This window comes from Schistocerca piceifrons, chromosome 1 (assembly GCF_021461385.2).
Source record: "Schistocerca piceifrons isolate TAMUIC-IGC-003096 chromosome 1, iqSchPice1.1, whole genome shotgun sequence".
NCBI classification, from domain to species: domain Eukaryota; kingdom Metazoa; phylum Arthropoda; class Insecta; order Orthoptera; family Acrididae; genus Schistocerca; species Schistocerca piceifrons.
Genome location: NC_060138.1, coordinates 464,146,875 through 464,171,774, shown reverse-complemented (window position 1 = coordinate 464,171,774; position 24,900 = coordinate 464,146,875).

Genomic DNA, 24,900 nt, shown 5'->3' with positions numbered 1-24,900 from the left:
CAGACTTTTCGGTTCAAAACTTACACCGACTCCTCTGCGCCCATTCATCCAACCGTCGAAGAGTTAATTGCAACTGACAAGTTGGCGCTGCAAGGTTTGAAGAAGAGCAAAACACAGAGAAGTCATCCACAAACAAAGAACACTGGGACAAGACTTTTCAGTACTGATGTAATGCTGTTTAAAGCTACGGCGAAGACAGTCACACTTAGTTTATCACAAACTCAATTTTTATGACTTCATATTTTCTGAATTATGTGCTGTACAATGATATAATTTTTGAGGTATATCATGCCCGATATTGAAGTTTTACTGCTCGTTATTTTAAGCAAAAGTTAATTTTTCATGCGTATAAATGTTTATAACGTCATGTCTCCTGAACTGTAAGTTGTACAATGACATAATTTTGCAGGTAGATTCAGTGATATATGTCGTCTGAAAACTGTATCACACATATAGGAAGTAATATATGAGTACTGAATTAAATCGTTATGTCTGATGATGCTGTTTCTCTGCACGAATAGCGGAAATACAGTAAGCGATAAACATTTTTCCTTTCGCCACTTTGTGGAAGGAGTCAGGAAGAAAGAGTTTCTAAAAGGTTAGAAGTTACGTGTAAAATTTGTTGGATGTAGCTAACTGCTTTCACTCTTAAATACTGGATGAAATTACGTTAGGGCATTTGTGCGCCGTCAGTTACGTTTCCTCGAGACAAGCACACAGCTTCCTACTTCAGAACTTGTCTTTCTATGTTCAACTTTTAACATAGTATTGTGCCTCTTAATGAGTAAATAAAGCCAGCATTTTACATTTTTAAGTTCGATCAATAATCAAGTGAAATATTGAAAATAATTTTTTTTTCTTCCCCGTGGAAGCCGTTAGGTAAGCAACTACCAAACGGGTCAAAGTATGGTCCCCAGGTTACGAGTTTAGTAATATGCACTTAGGTGACAAAAGTTATGGATTAGCGATATGCATATATACAGTTGGCAATAACATGACAAATACAAGGTATAAAAGCCGGCCGGTGTGGCCGAGCGGTTCTAGGCGCTTCAGTCTGGAACTGCGCGACCGCTCCGGTCGCAGGTTCGAGTCCTGCTTCGGGCATGGATGTGTGTGATGTCCTTAGGTTAGTTAGGTTTAAGTAGTTCTAAGTTCTGGGGGACTGATGACCTCAGATGTTAAGTCCCATAGTGCTCAGAGCCATTTGAACCATTTGAACAAGGTATAAAACAACAGTGCATTGGTCGAGCTGTCATTTGTACTCAGCTGATTCATGTGAAAAGGTTTCCGGCTTGATTATAGCAGCAATAGGGAATTCACGGACTTTTGAACGAGGAAGTAGATGCACGGAACATTCCATTTCGGAAATCGTTAGGGAATTCAATATTCCGAGATCAACAGTGTTAAGAATATACTGGGAATGCCACATTTCAGGCATTAACTCTACCCAGGGACAACGCAGGAGCCGACAGCCTCCACTTAAGACGCGTGAGCAGCGGCTTTTCCGTAGAGTTGTCAGTACTAACAGACTGGGCAGAAATCAATGTGGGACGTACGACGAACGTATCTGCGGCGAAATTAGGAGTTGATGGACTATGGCAGCGGACGACCGAGTCGTTTGCTAGCAGCACATCACCTGCAGCGCCGCTCCTGGGTTCGTGACAATATCGGTTGGACCCTAGACGATTCGGAAACCGTGGCCTAGTCAACTGATTCCCGATCTGAGTTGGTAAGAGCTGATGGTAGGGTTCGAGAGTGGCGCAGACCCCACGAACCCTTGGATCAAAGTTGTCAACAAGGCACTGTGCAAGCTGGTGGTGGCTCCATAAACGCGTGGGATGAGTTTACATGGAATGCACTGGTTTCTCCGGTCCAACTGAAACGTTTATTGACTGGGAATGTTTGAGTTCAGCTACTTGCAGATCATTTGCTGCCATTGATGAACTTCATGTCTCCTAACAATGATGGAGTTTTTATGGATGTCAATCCGCCATGCCACCGGACCACTGTTATTCGCAATTGGTTTGAAGAACATTCTGGACGTTCGAGGTTGTGGTACGCTTTGGCCTCCAAGAAGGCCCGACATGAGCCCCATCGAATATTTATGTAACGTAATCAAGTGGTCAGTTCGTGCACAAATTCCTGAATGGGCAACACATTCTCAATTATGGACAGCTATAGAGGCAGTCGGACTGAATATTTCTTCCAAAGACTTGGTGAGTCCATTTCACATCGAGTTGCTATACTATGCCGGGCAAAAGAACGTTGGACAAGATTTACACGGCATCCCATGACTTTTGTCACTTCAGTGTAGATCTGCTGGCTCCTCAATATGATGGCGCACATTTTCTGCTGTTCATTGGATATAAGCTGCCACAATTTTTATAAAGGTCACCCCAGTAGAAAACTGAAGGTAAACTGTTTGGTAGTGTGCTAATTCCTTTCTGACCATATTACAGTCAAGAGGGATATTTGAGAGTGGGAGCGAAAATTGAACACGCAGTTGTATTGCATCCATCGGGACTGGAGGTCGTCACATTGAACAGATGCTTCGGATTTCATCATCGTCACTCGATTATCTAGTCAAAAGAATTTATACTATCAATTAGAACTTCAGTGCCCGCATCTCATGGTCGTGCGGTAGCGTTCTCGCTTCCCACGCCCGGGTTCCCGGGTTCGATTCACGGCGGGGTCAGGGATTTTCTCTGCCTCGTGATGGCTGGGTGTTGTGTGCTGTCCTTAGGTTAGTTCGGTTTAAGTAGTTCTAAGTTCTAGGGGACTGATGACCATAGATGTTAAGTCCCATAGTGCTCAGAACCATTTGAACAACTTCAGTTTTTGAATTTCACCTGATTCAAACTTTGATTAATAGCTCAAAAGCGGAGGATTATTGGTTGTATATTTTCATAAATTTTTTCCCTGTTTAGGTGTGATGAAGCTGCCCCCAAAATTTAATATCGCTTTTGTTGTAAATAATGGCCCGGATTCTTAATGTTTATAATATTTTTTTTGCCTTTATTGAAATAAAAGTGCCACAAAACAGCGATAAACAGAAAGGAAATAAATTTCGAATTATGACAGAAACTATGTTTACTTGGGAGAATTTGTGTAGGGCCACTTGAACATTTTAGACAGCTCCATAATCTGAACATGGGTTTTGCTGCTCTTTAAAATGTGTAGCGCCAGTGCATCATTTTAGCCCGCTGAACCACGAGAATTTTGTACTTCACAAATTAGCGACTAAATATTTTCGGGGTACTATTCCGTAGCTCATTCAGGAACACCGTGACCATAGCGTACATTTCTGAGAGAGGCGTTGTAATAAGAGATCGCTGTTCAGCCTTCACATCTTTCAGAAATTAATGTAAATTTCAAAAAGTGAATGGTGACTTATTGTTACCAGTCCCTCTTTAGAAGTTTATCAATTCTATTCCAGTGATACAAAATTTAAACATTGTATAGCAGCAGGAACCGGGTTCGAAATCCAGACAGAATATAAAGACCTTTCGTGATGTTCTGAATCATTTCAGGACATGAAATGATTATTTTTTCATGAAAGCAAGTGCTGTTTTCCTTCTTTCATCTTTGAGAAACCAAGCTACTCGACCTCACTGTCGAAATGGCGTCTGAATAATCATTTCAGGTGCGAGTAGTCTTCTCCTACCGTGAAAGTATAACGTTTAACACTGAAGCTAAAATTTGTTGACTGGCGACCATAAAAGAAAAAAAAATGGCCCTAAGCTCTATGGCACTTAGCATCTGAGATGAACAGCCCCCTAGACTTAGAACTGCTTAAACCTAACTAACCTAAGGACATCACACACGTCCATGCCCGAGGCAGGATTCGAACCTGCGATCGTAGCAGCAGCGCGATTCCGGACTGAAGCACCTAGAACCGCTCGGCCACAGCGGCCGGCGTATAAAAGTCACTCTGCACTCTAAAAGTCTGGATTCCGCAACGATACAAACATGATCAGCGCAATATTTCCGCCTGACGCACCGACTCTGTACCCAGACACTCAATGTCCAGGGATCTGCTCGTCAGACTGTCAATTAAACTGTGTAAACGGCCGTGGGAGAGCCAGTCCTGACAAAACTCTACCATCTGGTGAGCAAGATGTATGAAACAGGCGAAATACCCTCAGACTTCAAGAAGAATATAATAATTCCAATCCCAAAGAAAGCAGGTGTTGACAGATGTGAAAATTACCGAACTATCAGCTTAATAAGTCACAGCTGCAAAATACTAACACGAATTCTTTACAGACGAATGGAAAAACTAGTAGAAGCCAACCTCGGGGAAGATCAGTTTGGATTCCGTAGAAACACTGGAACACGTGAGGCAATACTGACCTTACGACTTATCTTAGAAGAAAGATTAAGGAAAGGCAAACCTACGTTTCTAGCATTTGTAGACTTAGAGAAAGCTTTTGACAATGTTGACTGGAATACTCTCTTTCAAATTCTAAAGGTGGCAGGGGTAAAATACAGGGAGCGAAAGGCTATTTACAATTTGTACAGAAACCAGATGGCAGTTATAAGAGTCGAGGGACATGAAAGGGAAGCAGTGGTTGGGAAGGGAGTAAGACAGGGTTGTAGCCTCTCCCCGATGTTGTTCAATCTGTATATTGAGCAAGCAGTAAAGGAAACAAAAGAAAAATTCGGAGTAGGTATTAAAATTCATGGAGAAGAAATAAAAACTTTGAGGTTCGCCGATGACATTGTAATTCTGTCAGAGACAGCAAAGGACTTGGAAGAGCAGTTGAATGGAATGGACAGTGTCTTGAAAGGAGGATATAAGATGAACATCAACAAAAGCAAAACAAGGATAATGGAATGTAGTCTCATTAAGTCGGGTGATGCTGAGGGAATTAGATTAGGAAATGAGGCACTTAAAGTAGTAAACGAGTTTTGCTATTTGGGGAGCAAAATAACTGATGATGGTCGAAGTAGAGAGGATATAAAATGTAGGCTGGCAATGGCAAGGAAAGTGTTTCTGAAGAAGAGAAATTTGTTAACATCCAGTATTGATTTAAGTGTCAGGAAGTCATTTCTGAAAGTATTCGTATGGAGTGTAGCCATGTATGGAAGTGAAACATGGACGATAAATAGTTTGGACAAGAAGAGAATAGAAGCTTTCGAAATGTGGTGCTACAGAAGAATGCTGAAGATTAGATGGGTAGATCACATAACTAATGAGGAAGTATTGAATAGGATTGGGGAGAAGAGAAGTTTGTGGCACAACTTGACCAGAAGAAGGGATCGGTTGGTAGGACATGTTCTGAGGCATCAAGGGATCACCAATTTAGTATTGGAGGGCAGCGTGGAGGGTAAAAATCGTAGAAGGAGGACCAAGAGATGAATACACTAAGCAGATTCAGAAGGATGTAGGTTGCAGTAGGTACTGGGAGATGAAAAAGCTTGCACAGGATAGAGTAGCATGGAGAGCTGCATCAAACCAGTCTCAGGACTGAAGACCACAACAACAACAACAACAAACGAATATCCTTCCTTGAGGAACTATGTCTCTCAAAGTCGGGAGTTGCGACAGATTAACTGATTGTAGAACTATGATTTACACAGTCTCATTCACTGTGTGGAAATAAAAAGTTATAAATAAGTAACACCACCATTGAAACTACAGACAACATGTTTTAGTGATTTATTGACTGACCTTACAGGACTCTTCCTCAAGTGATGAACACTATCAAGTTGTTGAATATCTGTCACGTATGTTAAGTAAAGTTCCACTTATACTGAATATACAGGGTGTCGCAAAATAATGTATACACTCTTTGAAACTGAACATCTCTTTAATGAAAGGGCAATTTTAGTGGTGTTAGGTGCTTATGGTAAGAGTTAATGTGGTATATGTTCAAACTGGTGTTCGTCCATCGCAGTACACCGTCGACAACGACTTACGGCTAATCGACATGCCAACTTTATTGTTTCCAGCGGAATAGCATCACAGGCTTGCTGAATTTGCTCTCTAAGTTCATCCAGTGTGTGTGGTCTCGCAGCGTCAACTTTGTTCTTGAAAGTACCCCCACAGAAGGAAGTCTAGAGGAGTTAAATCTGGAGACAGAGCAGGATACTCTACACTCCCTCTTGGTACCATCCATCTGGCAGGGAATGTACGACTGAGAAATGCTCTCACATCCAGATGAAAGTGAGGTGGCGCCCCATCCTGTTGAAAGTAATAATCTTTATTTCTAGACACAACGCTAAGACCAGGAGTTATCATTTCCAACGTTTCCAACTACGAGTCGCCCGTGACAGTGTTGCCAAAGAATTACAGCCCGATTAACCCTCTAGAAGACAGACCACACCAGACTGTTACTCCTGGTAGATTAACATGCCTCTGCTCGGATTCTCCCTGGCCCAGTACACGCAATTATGGCGGTTAATTGTTCCATTAAGTTAAAACATCGCTTCATCTGACCAAAGAATTCGATCTTGGAAACGTTGTTCTTCTTCACATCTGTTAACGAACCACTCACAAAATTCGCTTCGCCTACCAGGATCATCCTCGTTCTATGAACACTTCTTCTGCAGATCCCAGTCTCACGAGAGCAGTTCCTCACAGATTTCTTCGGGGATCGTGTGTATGCCTGGACATCAACATTCTCATTGTCTGTTGAACTTATCTTTCGTCTGCTATGTCCCTTCTTCATATCGTGGACCGTTCCTTCGACTTCAAACTTAACTCTTATTCTTGTAATTATTACTCTTGTCGGTGGTGGTGCTCTAAATTCAACTCTCCAACGTCGGCGTACCGCACTCAAACTATCTGTTTTCCAGTAACACTTTAGCACCCATTTCCGTTGTTCAAACTATAACGCCATGTTTGCTGACAGTCCTGAAACAAAAGAAAGCATTGTCATGTTTTTCACCGTCTTCTAAATTGTTACCCATAAAACTGGTTTTCTGTTTCCTTTAATTAAAGAGATATTCTGTTTCAAAGAGTGTATACATTATTTTGGGACTCCCTGTATTTATTGAAACACATTGGATACTACGTTATACTAACATGCTACCGTCATGGCTGTGAATGTGTACCCAAGACGACCCCTAAGAATATTCTTCTTGTTGAAACTAATGAACCTCAACACGGACTCAGACGACAGTACGTTGGTTCCAAATGTCTCCTCAAAAGTGCGCAATTTGTGCAAGACCCTTTGATCTCGAGTATTCGAGTGTTGTCCGAGAACTGCTTCACTAGTACATATTGGTTCATAAAACCTTCCACCGTTAGCTTATGCCTTTTGTGATATTTCGCCACTTTGTCAACAAATTGCAACACATACGCGCCAGCGCTGTTTCATGATCGACTACAGGAATACGACAGCACATATCGACTTTCGCACAGATCCAGTATACATGGAACCTAATACGAACCTGCAACTGTTACAGGAGTTTTTAAGTGGATGGAAACATGCGTACTCTCTCTATACTGATGAATCACGTACTTCAAAAGGAGTCGGAAGCGCATATTATTACGACCAAGCACGCCATAGATGTCAGTTCTAACTCCCTCTGGAAGCATCTGTATCTACGGCAGAGCTCACTGCTGTACTAGAGGGGCTTAATCATACTGATGGTTTAGACACATATACACTCATTATTCAAACAGACTCGCAATCAGAATTGCTGACCATACGGAATCATGTGGCCAGTACCACCAGCAACTACTTGGTGTACCACGTTATACACTGAAGAGCCGGAGAAACTGCCACAGGCATGCGTATTCAAATACAGAGATCTGTAAACAGGCAGAATATAGCACTGCAGTCGTCAACGCCTATGTAAGACAAGTGGCTGCCGCAGTTGTTAGATTGGTTACTGCTGCTACAATGACAGGTTATCAAGATTTAAGTGGTGTTATAGTCTGCGCACGAGCGATGGGACACAGCATCTCCGATGAAGTCGGGATTTTCCCGTAAGATAATTTCACGAGTGAACCTTGAATATCAGGAATCCGGTAAAACATCAAATCTCCGACACCGCTGCGGCCGGAAAAAGATCCTGCAAGAATGGGGCAAACGACGACTGAAGAGAATCGTTCAACGTGACAGAAGTGACACCCCACACGTCCAGAATTGCTGCAGAGAGTTTAGACACTTCTGCTGGCCACTAAACTCCCCAGACATAAACACTATTGAGCACATCTGGGGTGCCCTGCAAAGTGCATTTCAGAAGAGATCTCCAATCCCTCGTACTTTTACAAGTTTATGGACTGCAGCATTCATGATGTCAGTTGCCTTCAGCACTACTTCAGGCTTTAGTCGAGTCCATGCCACGTCGTGTTCCGGCAATTCTGCGTGCTCGCGGGGGCCCTATGCGATATTAGGCAAGCGTACCAGTTTCTTTGGCTCTTCAGTGTACACATTTGTTCACACAGTGACACGTTATAAGTTGTGAGCAGCGTCGTCATTCTCAAGGAGCAGTTCTCCAAGAAGCACTAAATACTGCAGGAAATTTGTCGTCGCGTGGTTTCATAGCGGGCAGCCGAAGACAATGTGGTTGATGCCTCCTCTGCGCGACAATCATATACGGGTGAGGCAATCAGTTGTAAATTTGATGCAGTTGAGACCGTTCTTGGTTAAATGAGGGTGGAACGTGGCCAGAAATTTTGTGTGGTACGAACCAAGGGCGTATCACGCTCGTGCAGTGATGCTGGATATTATGATTCCTTAGCTGAGACGATAGGTGCCACTTATTGTTTCATAAGGTTTTTATCTGGTGCTGTACGTCGTGCAGAAGGTAGATGGTAGATAACACTCGCTGATTTCAATACCACGTTATCATGTCTCCATACCGGTACAAGTCCATCCGCTCTATACAATTTGAAACGATGCTCGCCCGACCAGGAAACATGTTTTCAGTCATCAACAGTCCAATTTCGCTGTTAACGGGCGCAGGCGAGGCGTAAAACTTTGTGTCGTGCAGTCATCAAGCGTACACGACTGGGCCCTCGGCTCCGAAAGCCCATATCAATAATGTTTTGTGGAATGGCTCGCACGCTGACACTTGTTGGAGGCCCAACATTGAAAGTCCAAATGTGTGTCTGAATTCCTAAGGGACCAAACTGCTGGGGTCATCGGTCCCTTGACGTACACACTACTTAAACTAACTTAAACTATTTATGCTAAGAACAACACACTTACCCATGACCTAGAGAGGACTCGAACCTCAGGTGGGAGGAGCCTCGCAATCCGTGACATGGCGCCTCAAACCGCACGGCCACTCCTTGCGGCCGCATTGAAATCGGCAGCAATTTGTGAAAGGGTTGCAGTTCTTCATGGTGAACGATTCTCTTCAGTCGTCGTTGGTCCCGTTCATGCAGGATCTTTTCCCGGCCGCAGCGATGTCGGAGATTTGATGTTCTACCAGATTCTTGATATTGACGATAGGCTCGTGAAATGGTCGTACTGGAAAATCCCCACTTCGTCGCTACCTTGGAGATGCAGTGTCCCATTGCTCTTGAACCGACTATAACACCACGTTCAAACTCCTTACATCTTGATAACCTGCCATTGTAGCAGCAATAAACGATCTAGCAACTGCGCCAGACACTTGTTGTCTTATAAAGGCGTTGCCGACCGCAGTGCCGTCTTCTGCCTGTTCACGTATCTCTGTATTAGAATACGCATGACTTTACCAGTTTCTTTGGCGTTTCAGTGTATAATCATTTTCAACTGAGCATATCAGTATTTAATTCCTATGTTTACAACCCATGTCAGTATTCTTTGTGACGGTTGGATTATTGTGTGCGTGTGTGTGTGTGTGTGTGTGTGTGTGTGTGTGTGTGTGTGTGTGATGGTATCTTTTTTAATTGATTAAATTCCATGTATTGAAGGTTGGCTGAGTGGATCACGTCCGAAGATCATAAATAAAACAAAAAGTATGTACTTTTGGTTCTCTTTTGTCTTATGAGTGGGTGGTGTTCTTTAAGTGGATACTTCAGTTAAATAAATGAATTTGACCCTGCAATTCCGGCCGGAGTGGCCGTGCTGTTATAGGGGCTACAGTCTGGAACCGCGTGACCGCTACGGTCGCAGGTTCGAATCCTGCCTCGGGCATGGATGTGTGTGATGTCCTTAGGTTAGTTAGGTTTAAGTAGTTCTAAGTTCTAGGGGACTGATGACCACAGTAGTTAAGTCCCATAGTGCTCAGAGCCATTTGAACCATTTGATCCTGCAATATTCGATACAAAGAAATTATCACTCTCCAAATCGATGATTAGGGAATGCATCTTATTACTAAATCAAATAACGATATTCGTCAACTCAGTTTATTATTCTCAAGCAATCAAATCTCACAAGAAACGAATTCAATAATAACTGAAATCAGTAAACTAATTCATTAGCAAACTTGGATAAAGGATCCGGAATGGTAATCCAAAGTTAATGCACATCTGAACAAAGCTTTAACGTTCGCAGAGGTGGTATCGCCATTGCCGTAAATTAACACAGATTGCTGAAGTTGAAAGCATATTGAACTTCTAATTACAATTAAGTTTTCGAAATCAAGATAGGAATTACTGGGCAACGTTACGTAAACTTCCCCTTTCCCTGGAGTTCCCTTCACCGTTGCTAAATCAGTCACAGACTCCGTACCAACAACTCGTCGCTGCCTGCGTCTATGTTCAACCTCAGACGGATGACAGCCTCTCGCCCCGGGTGAGGAAAGTTTGAGCTCTGTTGATCATCTTGATGTTGAAGTTCTTCTGCCTGTGTCTACTTACAAACATATTTGTTTTTAGAGAGGGTCCGCCTTGAGCAAAACACAATTATTATTTTTATTTTTATTCACCTGACATGTTTCGCTGACGTTTCAGCTACATCAGTGTTTTTATATATAATCTTCTGTACAGCTGATACTTCAGCGAAACATGTCTGGGGAATAAAAAGAAAACGAATTATTGTGTTTTTCTCAAGGTGGACTCTCTCCTCAAACAAATTTCTTTCAACTCTGTGTTTCTCGATTTTACGAAATTTTGGTTGACAGCTACTGAATCTTGAGAGTGCCAACTAGTGAGATGTTATCTTACTAAACTCTGGCCTCCTTTCGTTTCTCGTATTTCAAGTTGTTAAGCAGATAAAAACTTGTTAGTCTTGGGGCTCCCGCGTATGATGTATTCCCTCTCTGTGCCTTCCTTCCAGTGCTGGCCAATACAGTTAGATCTCTGTACGCGAAGTGTCTCTCTCTCTTTTGCCACTCCTAGATTATTTATATAAACCAACAGGAGCTGTCGTCACGTTGCTTTAAACATTTTTTTCAATTTGGAATCACACAGTCGCGTGTCAGCTTCTCGGGCATACTACGATGTCCTAACACGCTGTTCCCATTCCACTCTCTAAGCTGTTATCGTAACAGCCCATGTGTTTCGACAAAGTCTGACTTGCTTTATTTTCTCCAACGAAAGTAGTTTTTCTGGGACTCTGGCCGTTTGGCGTGTCGTATCCCGCAGATGTGGCTTTTTAATTACAAACTCAGTTTCCTACACCACGTCCTTCATCCTCACTGGCTTTGAACCTGGTTTCACAGTCGACTCTCATTTTACAATGCATGCAGTTTACCATAAGAAGTCAAAATCCAAGTAGTTATTTATTGGCAATCACTATTAGTAATCCAGATTTCATTGACCAATGGGGATACATTTATTACAACTTAATCTGACTGGCTTCTGATTGTCTCTTATAGCTTTTAAATAGGACAGTTTGGTTAAAACAATTACGTTGCATTACGCCTTCCTCTACTTTTTAAATTTATTCAGATGCTGTTTTGCTCAGTATTTTTTTGTAATGTAACTGCATCAAAGAAATTTTAACTAACAGAATATAGGGATTGCGTGCTCATGGCACAGATTGTTTGGAGAAGGATAAGGTTTTTTCCACCGGCACCCATCAACACTTATTATATTCCCTATTCTTGTAGTAAGTTATTACACAGTTACTCTTTTTCCTGACGAGATAAATGTGACTTCTTTTAATTAAACAATATGATATTCACTTTGGATACCAGCTTATGGACTCGTTCATTTTTCTTTTAAATTAGTATCACAATTTCTATTCTGAACCTTCATTCACCATTCCTGAGTTTAAAAAAATTGCATATTTGTCTTGCTCATGCTCTCACTGATGTCTTAGTTTCAGTCATTTTCTTTATTCCCTTTTAAAATATCAATTAACATTCACTACCGTCTCAAAACAATTTTCGAATTTATCTCATTCATCTATTTTACAAATATGTAGATAAAGATATGGAAAATATAGGAAAACATACACAATATTCCACAGTTACATAATGACACACATGGCACAAAAACGTATATAACTCAAGACATATGTAACGAAAAATTCAACTTAACATGCAAAATTCACACTCCGTGTCACTGTCCATCAGAATCGTGTACTTACCCGCAAATAACGAAAATGAAGTTACCAAACGTTAAATTATACACAAGGGCTACGTTCGTGACCAAGACCTACTGGTCAGTATATGTTACGTAGATATAAGACATACAGCATTCTGTCAATCAATCATAAAACTGTACCTAAAAGAAAACACACACAAAATATTACCGCTGTGTGAGCTGTTTAATTAGTTCATCACATGATATCGGCCTGGTCACTGGTTTGGTACGCGAGGTACAGAATTAATTTCAGAGTTCAAGCTTCAGAGTTATGAGTATAAGAGACTGTGGCACTTTAACATTGGTTTAACGAGAATATGATCTGGTTAAAATGTAAGACAGTTCTCAGCGTAAAGTTTGCCCCTGTTGTCTGTGTTACACACACACATTAATTCGTTAGTTACAGTGTTCCTAGTACTCACTAGTTTAAGTCCTTGATATGGTCACAGCAATTCACTTTTTTCGGATATATATAAACAAAAACAGTGTCTCTTACTACTTCAGTAGTGTAACATGATTAATCGAAACTGAGTGGCTTATTGTCTTTCACTCTCTCAACACACTGAACCATCATTGTTGTTTGTACGAGAGAAGCAGTAAGCTACTCCTCTCACTAGACGAAATGTTTCTTTGTGTCCACAAGGTTACAATAAAGTCAAAATTAGGTGTCCTTTGTGCACATCACCTCTAGAATCGTAATTATGTTTGTAATTGTCTCAATGTTCATCAAGTGTAAAACAGGTATATTCATCACACGGACAACACATAGTGGTTCATTGACAGTACCTACATTTAGACCCCACGTGACATCACCATTTTTGCCAGGGGATGCCCGCCTTGTCGTTGCAGTGCCTGGGACTACCAGCTGGGCATTCGCTCGTGGCGAGGCGACGACGGGTTCTCAGCAACTCCCTCGGGTCCTCAGTTTGTATATGGGGCACAGATAGTGAAGTCGATGCAGCGTCCACTGTGTTAGCGGTGGTTTCTTTGGGGGGCAGGCAGCGACCAATACCGAGGTGTGAGCCACGGCTGAGCGACCAAGTGAACTGGTTGGCCGTGCCACAGCGAGTGCATTAGACTAAATCTCTGCTGGGTGGTAACACATCGATTTACTTATTCCTTGTACCCTATGTCTCGTTTCATCAACAATTTTCTCGTACCTTCTTCCATTGTACGACTGGGTAACCACAAACAGCGTAACAGTACATACGTCAATATTATATCTCAGAATAAATGGAAAACTTTGAGTTCTGTGTTACGTTTTGACTGGTGGAATTCTGATATTGATTGTGCTGACCAATGCCTTGCAAGACGCTGGCTTCAAGTGCTTTATCATTTAAGAAAACTTGTTAGTCTTGAGCTCCAAAACGTGCCCGATTTACTTCCTGACTCTGCGTTCCTTTGTTCTCTGACCAATACGGTTAGATATCTGTAAGCAAACTCGCTCTCCCTTCTCCCTCTCCCAGGTTACTTATATAAACGGAGACATATGTACATTTCTTTAAACATTCATTCGGTTTGATATCATGCGCTAGAGTGTCAGCATCTTACACATTACAAATAACTCCCAACGTACTGTTCTCGTTTCACTCTCTAAGATGTTATCTTAACAGTCTGTGTTTCTTGGCAGTGCTTAACTTCCTTCTGTTCCCTTCTACAAAAACGGTTCTTCGTTGACTCTGGCCGTTAGTCGGCACTCATTCCGGAGACATGGCTTGTTGAAAGCAAATCCTATTGCTCCTTACATTCCTGAGATGTACTCAGCATTGTCTGATGGAAGGGACACGGCACCAACTCGGCCGTAGTAGCTTTTTTCTTTCTCCCGCTTAACAGCGCATTGCTCTGGCCAATTTCAACTGCCTTGTGCCTTCCTTCACATAGATAGACGAGCAGTAGGTCTGCAAATAGAGCTGGGGAAGGAATTCCTGCAACTTCATGGCCTAGGCCGTGTTCCTCGCCCTAACTGTTATTCAACTTTCACAGTGGCTTCACATTTAGCTGCACATGCAGTTTTACATAGGAAATCAAAATCTAAGTAGTTAAGTGTTGTCAGTCACTAATACGAAGACAGATTTCATTGTCTGGAGAGGATTAATTTATGCCAATTTAACCTATCACTTACAGGTCTTACACAAGTTACGGGACAGTTTGGTTGAAATGGTCGCCTGACAACGCCCAAAATGGACATGCATGTTCGTTTCCTGACTTTACTGAGTCCTTCCGGCACCCACTTCATGACGTCATATCCACCTGCTACAGAGAATGCGTTCACTACCCGACTGTAACTTAAAATCTATTTATTAACACGTATTAAACTACTGCTGATGTTTGAATGGAGGCTGGGATTCGTAATATCACAATTTTTGCTGTGGGTCCGTTAAGTACTAGATCGAATCACTGCATTTAGTTCTTTCTCACTGCGGGTCTTTCCTAGGCACTAGAAATTTCTTTGGGTGTGATACACATGTTTGTTAGTACTGAAATGTCAACATAAGGCCAATTTGTATTTACTTAGTTATCTTATTAGTTTGTGAATTATTCACAAAAATTGTGATACGCCACACATGTAGAGATGGTGTAATGGTCAAGAATGATTGCATCTTATACTATATGGCTCAAATGGCTCTCAGCACTATGGGCCTTAACATCTGAGGTCATCAGTCCCCTAGAACTTAGAACTACTTAAACCTAACTAACCTAAGGACATCACACACATCCATGCCCGAGGCAGGATGCGAACCTGCGACCGTAGCGGTCGCGCGGTTCCAGACTGAAGCGCCTAGAACCACTCGGCCACACCGGCCGGCCCTTATACAATAGTTTTCAGTTATATTCATATCAGTATCAATATTTTAAAAGGCTGAGCTTAACGTCCCGTCGATATCGAGGTCATCAGAGACGGACCACAAGCTCGGATTGTGTCAAGGATGGGGACGGAAATCGTCGGTGGCCTTTCAAAGTAACCACCCCGGCATGTGCCTGGAGCGATTTAGGGAAATCACGGAGAACCTATATCTGGATGGCTGGGACAGGTTTGAACCGTCGCCCTCCAGAATGCGAGTCCAGTGTGCAAACTACAGCGGCACCCCGCTCGGTAAAACTGATTTAACGTATGAATATTAGTTCAAAAACAAACTGCATCTCATACACAAGCAGCAGAAACACGTGTCAATTATCGGTGACTACGAATCGAATTACGAATAATTAACTCCACAAATTAACATCAAAAAAGAGCAGAAAAGAACGTCGAGGTCACTGGAGAACGAGCGCGAGTTATGTCAGAAGTAGAATTGGGAAAGAAAGAAGCTGTATCCTTTGCAAAGGAAACATCCCACCCATTTGCGAGATAGGAAATCACAGAAAACCTAAATCCGTGGGGCCATACATGGAATTGAACACCTATCCTACTGAACTTGAGCCCATTGCCTTAATCATCATATCACCTCACTTGCTACAAAATAAAAGACATTTCAAAACTGTTGGAATGAAAATGGGAACATCGCCAGTCACAAAATGTCGGACAACACGACAATAATCACAGGTTTTGAGGCAGGCAGACCCGTAACTAGGGTCTGTAGTTCGTGCTGGTCGGGGTAATGGTCGAACACGGAGTGTATCGAGGTAGGTCACGGTCATCTCTAAGACAGGGCACAGCCGCTGGCCTTAACACATGAGAAAAGTAACGGATGCTATCCAAATTAGTGGCTACCCGAAGCATATGTGTTCGTGTTTTGTACAGAGTGGCACGACATATTGAACAATCACGCCGCGCACTGGTCTCGTATGACGATGACGAATGTAATCTGACGTTTGTCCCGCTCGGAACCTCCACAAGCTGATAAGCAAAGATGACTTGCCGCCAATTCTGAGTCCAGTGTTGTTGGGAGCACCATTGTCGGCACGCCTCTCAATGCTGCTGCGCCAAAGGAAGTTAGGATTTCACCCGTTGGACTCTTCCACTCTGCTCACATCTTGTCTCAGTTGTGAGATAAAAGTGTCACGACGCTGTAGAACGTGACAACAGTGCAGGCAATGTATGACCTACAACGTTCAGTGGGGCTCGCTATCGTTAAATGCGGTGGCTGCAAACTGTCGCTCTAAAGTAGAAATATTTATCACAATAATTTTCATACAAACCATAGCACTAAAACTACCGTAAGCTACCGTAGACTATAATCGGTAAGCGTAGACTACGGCAGGTTTCCTTGTTACTTTGGTCATTTAAGGTCGTACCTGCCTTACCTGTAAATTAGGTTTGTTGCATACCTACCGGGTGTTACCTCATACCGATCACTTTCCTTACGCAGTGTATTGATAGATTCCTCTAAAAACAGGAAGTGGTGAACTGTCTAGAAACTTAGTGAGGATTTGTAAAGGGCTGGCAAGCTACAGAACGTTATTGTTCTATATAGTTTTCGTCCTGTCTGTTACTTAAACATAAATATTGGTTTTATTCGAAAATTGTTAATTTGTAACATTAAATAGAGGGATTTTGTTTTAAAAATAAAGAAAATAATAGAGATATATCATATAGCGCTAGCAAAGAAATCGCCTCAACAAAAAGTTAAAAGGTAAAAAAACGTAAAACAGAAATGTTTCAAACATTGCTTTAACAGTATGTCGAACGTACATGAAACATGTTTCTGTTACTCATAAACAACTTTTGCATTTATCAGTAATAACAAGAAACTTTTGCCTTTCATCATGATGAAGAGCGTTCTGTTGAGTGCAGAGTAACAACGATAATTACATATATATTTTTATGTTTGTGCACGTAAACTGTACTTAAGGATATCAAATACATAATTGACTAACGCTGAACTATGTACGGTAATAATTAGTGTAAAACAAGCGAACAAAGAATCAAAAAACGAAGAAAAGTCGTCGGCTCCCAGTTTCTCTCTTCCACATTCATTTTTGCTTACCAACGCTACCAATACTGCCGGCAACCCTACCATTTACTCGTCATTTGTGTAGTGTATCAGAACTACCGAACAGTAGTACGGTGGAACGCAACTCTAACGCGTAGCCAGTAACGAGGCAATTTAGCAGAATGCAGAATAACTGAATTAAGGGTGAAATGGTTAAATAAAATTCCGTAGTATAATTAAGCTGGCTAAACCACATTGCCTTCAATAGCTTTGTACGTTTATTTCAGATATGCGCAGTGTAATTTTGTGAACGCTGGTCTCATTTAAAAATGAATGTATTATTGGTCAACGAATGAACCAGCAGTGCAAAGATTATAAGCTCTTTGATTAGACAGAGCGTTTACAAACAACATGAGCTAAATAATTATACACTTTTTATGCCTTAATGCGAGAAATTCTCTAACGACTTCACGTTCGCTGCTATGAACTGTGTGATCCTCAGTGACTTTGAACGCAGTAGTCACAACACTGCCCCGGTCGCTTTTCTTCCAAGTCCATCACAATTACAAATAATTTAAGCACAGCCAAAGTCCCACAAGGTCACAGCTGCCAAGAATAATGAAAACGAAATCAAAGATCGCGCCATGATGGCTACTCGTTCATTCAAACAACTCGAGTATTCTACGTCCCAACTGAAATAAGAGACCACAAATATTTTCACGTTTTCATCCGCGATCCCATAATAATTACATGAACGCAGTTCACAAAGTGAAACATATGGCAGATAACCGCACAGAATCTCACCACATTACCGACCGATTACAGACGAAAAACATCGGATGAACCACCGAAGACGAGAAACCCTGCACTCTGCTGTACACGCTTATTTATAGGCCCGGTCACATGACCACTATTCGACTCAGTGAAGATACTTTCACCCTGACCACCATTCAGAATTGATACAATAATTTAACATAACAACGTATGGTAAAACGTTCTATAAATTTTTGCGGTCAGTTTACGACTCCCTAATAAAGTATTTATGCCTCATTTCAATTATTTCAAGAAACACTTAAATATACATTTCACCACTTACAAACACAGATAACTATAGGTCGAAATAGTTGGATTATTAAATGAGATATTCATGCTGATAAATTATGTATGTGTCTGTAGAGAATACCATAATTACAGCACTACTTAAGTGTAATCAACCAAATTGTTTACATAATTTTATATATTAGTTTACTTAGGGAAGTGATCCGTTCATTCGTTTGCTGACATCATCCACTTCCATTTGATGTATCGCAAGTGTAAATTGCTTAAAAGGCTTAGTTGTTAAAGTTTTATAAACAATAACAACCAGAATGAAAAACTCTCCTATCATAGCAGAAAAAATTGAACATCTCCTGGAATGAGTTATAGACGTAAAAGAAAGGAACCAGCTTTTTGTCTTATCTGGCAGCTTCGGAGACATTTACATCAAAACATCTTCACAAATTCGCGCTTTTTTACTTGTTAGTTCTAGTAGCCATGTCATGTAATACAATGCGTTATGTGAAGTAGACTAACATGACACATGATGCCACGTCGTAAAGCGTGACACATGCCATCATGTCATCCAATATGGCATCTGTCATGTCATGCAATATGGCAAAATGTCATTAAAGTTTAGGCTGCATGCATCCCTACCCTGGGATACTTCCTGTTAAATATGCATCCTCAGTCTCGGACAATTTCTATTTTAGATGCATCCCACTATCTATAAGCACATTAATTTGTGTCTCTTTGTTCTCACCCCTTCATCATACTTGTTACAAGTGGTGGGTTGGGAGAGAAATGGTCGCCTCTGGGAGAAAATCAACACAGGAATAAGCCAACCTCCAAAAATTTTATCCCGCCAGAATTTTTTTAATTTTTTTTTTACTTATTACATGTATGCTTTTCAGCCATATCATATTAAACTAAGGCTGGCGAATCTTCTGGATTTTCAGCACATGATCACGGACTTAAGCCTATAATATGCAAGCTGAATGTGTGCCAACACATGCGCTGGGGAAGTAGGCTCTGAGCACTATGGGACTCAACTGCTGAGGTCATTAGTCCCCTAGAACTTAGAACTAGTTAAACCTAACGAACCTAAGGACATCACAAACATCTATGCCCGAGGCAGGATTCGAACCTGCGACCGTAGTGGTCTTGCGGTTCCAGACTACAGCGCCTTTAACCGCACGGCCACTTCGGCCGGCGGGGAAGTAGGGTTAACTCGTTAAAAAGTGCAAATATTTCAAGACGTTTTGATTTCTTATTCTGATTCCCAGCTTCCACCCTACCATAATTCTGACATTAGACCGCGATAGCTTGCCAACCGATATAGACTTTTCTGATTCGGGCGATGGCTGAGCCAGTATATGTCCTTTTCATTGACTTTCGAATCATATTCCTTGTATTTTCGTGGGAATGGATAAAGTTTTCACGCAACAACAGGACCATTAATCACATGTATTTGCCTACATTTTCACAAAATTTAAACCGGTTTGCCCATAGTAATTAAAATTGTTCTGGGTATTATGCCGCCGTTATTGCTAAAAACTAACAACTATAATAAACTAAAACCGACATTTTGCCGAATTCCAACGGCCTTCCTCTGGGTACGACTGGTTTTCCATGGGGATAGGTGCTTCTATTTATTACTGACTATCGATGTCTGACGTCACTGTTACAAACGCAAAATACGGGAGGCGATCGAAATTATTAAGCAGCCTGAGAAGATCAACAGAGAAGATGGCTACAAACTCCCGGCGTCCTGGCTGCCGGCCATCCCAGTCCAACGGGCCGCAAGCGATCGCGGGGCAGAAGCTACACGGGACACGGACGCATCTGCACAAACAGCTGTAGAGCAACTGTCAGTCCAGTTCTGCGCACACCAGGAGGAAAACTTGCCGACCAGAAGCTGAAAGCTGATTGGCGAACAGCTACCAGTCGTTGACGACATGGAATTCCACGAATAGCCTCTTTCCTTCCATGCCGGCCGGAGTGGCCGTGCGGTTCTAGGCGCTACAGTCTGGAACCGAGTGACCGCTACGGTCGCAGGTTCGAATCCTGCCTCGGGCATGGATGTGTGTGATGTCGTTAGGTTAGTTAGGTTTAATTAGTTCTAAGTCCTAGGTGACTGATGGCCTAAGAAGTTAACTGGCATAGTGCTCAGAGCCATTTGAACCATTTCCTTCCATCTTCCCTTACGTCATGACTAGCCAATTAAAAGTTTTATAACAGTCACGTCAGACATCGATAGTCTGTCATAAATAAAAGCACCTATCCCCATGCAAATCCGGCCGTGCCCTGAGGAAGGCCGTTGCATTTCGGCCGAAATGTTGGTTTTAGTTTATTATTGTTGTTAGTTTTTATCAATGACGCGACATAATACACAGAAGAATTTTAATCACTATGACACCAGCCGCGGAAGCCTACGCTCTTATAGCGGTTTGCCCATGTTTGAAAGAAACAACTGGCGAGCGTAAAAAACTTACAAAAAATATTTTTTTGTACGTAAAATCAAAATAAAGCTAGATTTTCGATAGCGAGTTTCAACTTTGTCGTAAGAATGCATTATTCACATTTTATTTACTTTATTCATTTTAAACCATTTACGAGCTTTCAGTACAGGTAAGAATGCGACATTTAGATCGAATTCCAACCATCGTATCTCGACAATGGTTAAAGATTATTGGCTAAAATATTTCTATTTTACTTTACCCATGTATCCACCTCGGTGCAAAAAGAAAGTGATTCGTACAAGTGTAAACTATAGAAGTGGCGCGCTTCAAAATCTTCCCAGAAAAACGGGGTTTTTGCATATTTTTGCACTTGAAATCAGAACGATGTACATTCAAACGGTGCCATTAGTTGAGAATTAACTTAAGCCCAATTAAAATCTTTTGTAACAAGGATTAATCGATTCGCACAATTTGCCTGGGTTCCAGCTCCGGTTAGTCGTTCGAACCATGCTTGATATACTGTAACGTAGCGGTTATACAAATTGCCATATCCTTGCTCAAATAGGAATCGAGCATCAAGAAGCCCCCAAACCGCGATTCTGTGCGCCGTCTTTTCAGACGCATCTATTACAGCGATATAAAATATTAAAATTTTTTAACCCTTTAAGTCACAAACATGGTTCTGTTTCCAATGAGCTCGTCCCATCACTGCGGTTCCAGACCTGTCTTTATATTTTTCCTAGCATGCCTGTAAGGAATTTTACGTATTTTCAATAATTATATTTAATGACAATGCTTCAAGTCACGGGGCTCATTATCCTTGCTCATGCTTCAACCATGCCCGCTTGGACCCGCACACATCTCTTTCCACTTTTGAAAAAACCCGATGACCGCTGCTCCTCCAACTCAGCTCGCCTGTCCACAGTCCAGCTGGCAGTTGTCTGCCACAACTCCACTTCTCGCCTACCCTACAACAGTTCTGTCGATTTCAAAACACCCTGTGGCAGTCGAACCAGCCGTTTCTAATGTCACCAAGTTATTACAATACGTGGTGCTCCAGAAACCAACCTAAAGTCCTCAGGGGGAGTTGTCTTGATGCAGACAACCCGATTTCCTGAATCAAGTTAGGTGACGTGGCTGTCCGACCTTGCATGGCCAAATGAACTTTTATGTCTGTTCTCTCGGGCGCTTATCACGTGGAGCCGATCAGTTCGCGCAGTGCGCTGAATGTGATCGTCCTGGACTCATCGATTCCATATTCGCATGGTCATTGCAGGATCTCTTCCAAAGCGAGCACTTGTGTCGCGGAGCGGTAAACCGTAGTATTAAACCTCAGTCCCTATAGGACACCGCCCTGCCGCTGTCGAATTCCGACAATTGCGGTCAGACGTTCCTCCTTCTATAATGGAGCTTAACATGTTCTTCTCACAACCAAATAACATTTGTATAAGACTGGTGAATGAGAAACCGGCTGCGTAACCCTTCCTTATATATACACACATCAAAAAAAGTTTTGCATCACCTCGGTTCCGGGTGTTCTGGAAACACATTGTACGTTGTACCACCATACAGCGAGCCTTCAGAGGCAGTGGTCCAGATTGCCGTACAAAGCGGTACCTCTAATACCCAGTACCCCGATGCATGCCTGTATTCGTCGTGGCATACTATCCAAAGTTCGTCAAGCTATTGTTGGTCCAGGTTGTCCCACTCCTCAACGGCGATTCGGCGTAGATGCCTCAGAGTGGTTGGCTGGTGACGTCGACCATAAACAGCCCTTTTCAATCCATCCCAGTCATGTTCGATAGGGTTCATATTTGGAGAACATGCTGGCTACTCTAGTCGAGCGATGTTGTTACCCAGAAGGAAGTCATTCACAAGATGTGCACGATGGGGGCGCGAATTGTCGTCCACGAAGACTAATGCCTCGCCAATATCCTGCCGATGTGGTTGCACTATCGGTCGCAGGATGGCATTCACGTGTCGTACAGCCGTTACGGTGCCTTCCATGATCACCAGCGGCGTACGTCGGCCCCACATAATGCCACCCCAAAATAGCAGGAAACCTCCAACTTGCTGCACTCCCTGGACAGTGAGTCTAAGGCGCTCAGCCTGACCGCGTTGCCTCCAAACACATCTCCGACGATTGTCTTGTTGAAGGCATAAGCGACACTCATCGGTGAACAGAACGTGATGCCAGTCCTGAGCGGTCCATTGGGCTTTTTGTTGGGCCCATCTGTACCGCGCTGCATGGTGTCGTGGTTGCAAAGATGGACCTCGCCATGGACGTCGGGAGGGAAGTTGCGCATCATACAGCCTATTGCGCACAGTTTGAGTAGTAACACGACGTCCTGTGGCTGCACGAAAAGCATTATCAACATGGTGGCGTTGCTGTCAGGGTTCCTCCGAGCCATAAACGGTAGGTAGCGGTCATCCACTGCAGTAGTAGCCGTTGGGCGGCCTGAGCGAAGTATGTCATCGACAATTCCTGTCTCTCTGTATCTCCTCCATGTCCGAACAACATCGCTTTGGTTCACTCTGAGACGCCTGGACACTTTCCTTGTTGAGAGCCCTTCCTGGCACAAAGTAACAATGCAGGCGCGATCGAACCGCGGTATTGACCGTCTAGGCATGGTTGAACTACAGAAAACACAAGCCGTGTACCTCTTTCCTGGTGGAATGAATGGAACTGATCGGCTGTCGGACCCCCTCCGTCTAATAGGCGCTGCTCATGCATGGTTGTTTTGCGCGGGTTTAGTGACATCTGTGAACAGCCAACGTCTGTCTTGAGGAGTTCTGGAAACCGGGGTGATGGAAAACCTTTTCTTGATGTGTGTATAATTTAAGCGGCGTTAATACTACCTATTTTGTGCAATTGCGCTGGAAGTCCCATCACTTGTGCAGCCAAGCATATAGTACACTTCATATTAGTTCGACGTTTATTTCATGCCACCTTCGTGGTATTTTAGTCTTTTTGCTCAACGGCTTAATCTTATACATAGAAGTGCTATCGTAAAAATGGCAACAATTGAACGATTGAGTACTGAAAATGGGCATTAACCACCAAATATTATACGCTAACGAGTCGAAACACTATGACCACCAACTTAATAGCATGATATTTCACCCTAGGAACTTAATACAACGGGAATTCTGCGTGACTTACATTCGACGAGTCGTTGGTAAATTTCTGAAGGCATGTGGTACCAGACGTCTACGCACCCGTCACGCAATGTCCATAAATGACGGACTGGTTGTTTGCGGGCGCGGAGCTGGCACCCAGTACCGTCCAAAAGTGGTTCTAATTTGGCGAAGTCGCCAGCAAAGACATCAACATGAGTTCACTATAACATTCCTGAAATCACTGTAACACACTTCTGGCCTTGTCATACTGACAATTATCCTGATGGAAGTTGCCATTGCCGTTAGGGAGGACTTCAAGCAAGAAGGGATACAGCTTGTCGGCTGTAATGTTGTAATGTTATCGTACTCCAGAGCTTTCACAATGCCTTTGACTGTTACTTCAGGATCCGTGGGAGACCAGGTGAATGTCCTCCATAACACAGTACTGTCCCCAACGGCCCGCGTCCGTGGCGAAGTGCATGTTCCGAACAGCTGTCCGCCTGGGTGACAGAATATCCGGAACGTCCGTCGACCTACTGTAACAGGAGACGTGATCCATCTGACCAGACGACACGTGTCTATTGATACACGGTCGAATCTCGATGATCCCTTGTCCATTATAGCCGTAACTGTTGTTGCGTCAACATGGGAACAAATGGTTCAAATGGCTCTGAGGACTATGGTACTTAACATCTGAGGTCATCATTCCCCTAGAACTTAGAACTACTTTTACCTAACTAAGCTAAGGACATCACACACACCCATGCCCGAGGCAGGATTCGAACCTGCGACCGTAGTGGTTTCGCGATTCCAGACTGAAGTGCCTAGAACCGGTCGGCCACTCCGGCCGGCTCAACATGGGAACACATAGGAGTCCCATTCAACAGAGTGCGCCGAACAGTGTGCTCAGAAACACTTGTGCCTGCGGCGGCATTATGCTGTTTCACCAGATCTGCCACAGATTGTCGCCTATCCCGCTTTCCAGATCAGGAAA